Here is a 339-nt window from a genome sequence, read left to right as displayed (position 1 = left end):
TGCTGAACTTCAGCAAGTGACAGAGGAAAAGTCCTCAGCAATCACACACTTAGAAGAGTCTCTAAGAACAGAACAAGTTAGGACCGAACAGCTCGAGATTTCTTTAACCCAGAAACAGGATGAAACACAAACCATCAGGGAATCATTGGAGCATTTACAGAAAATCATACGAGAACAGGGAGAGAGCGAAAAGATGAAAAAGAAACCTAAAAAAATCACTTGGTTCAAGTTGTTTAAAAGAAAGACCCCCGCTCCGCCTGACGCCTCGCTTCCTCCGTCCTCATAACTTTGGAATAATTTAACTGGTTTTTTACAAATATTTATTAATATTTATTAATT

This window comes from Austrofundulus limnaeus, unplaced genomic scaffold (genome assembly GCF_001266775.1).
Source record: "Austrofundulus limnaeus strain Quisiro unplaced genomic scaffold, Austrofundulus_limnaeus-1.0 Scaffold296, whole genome shotgun sequence".
NCBI classification, from domain to species: domain Eukaryota; kingdom Metazoa; phylum Chordata; class Actinopteri; order Cyprinodontiformes; family Rivulidae; genus Austrofundulus; species Austrofundulus limnaeus.
Note: the sequence above shows the minus strand (reverse complement) of the source record.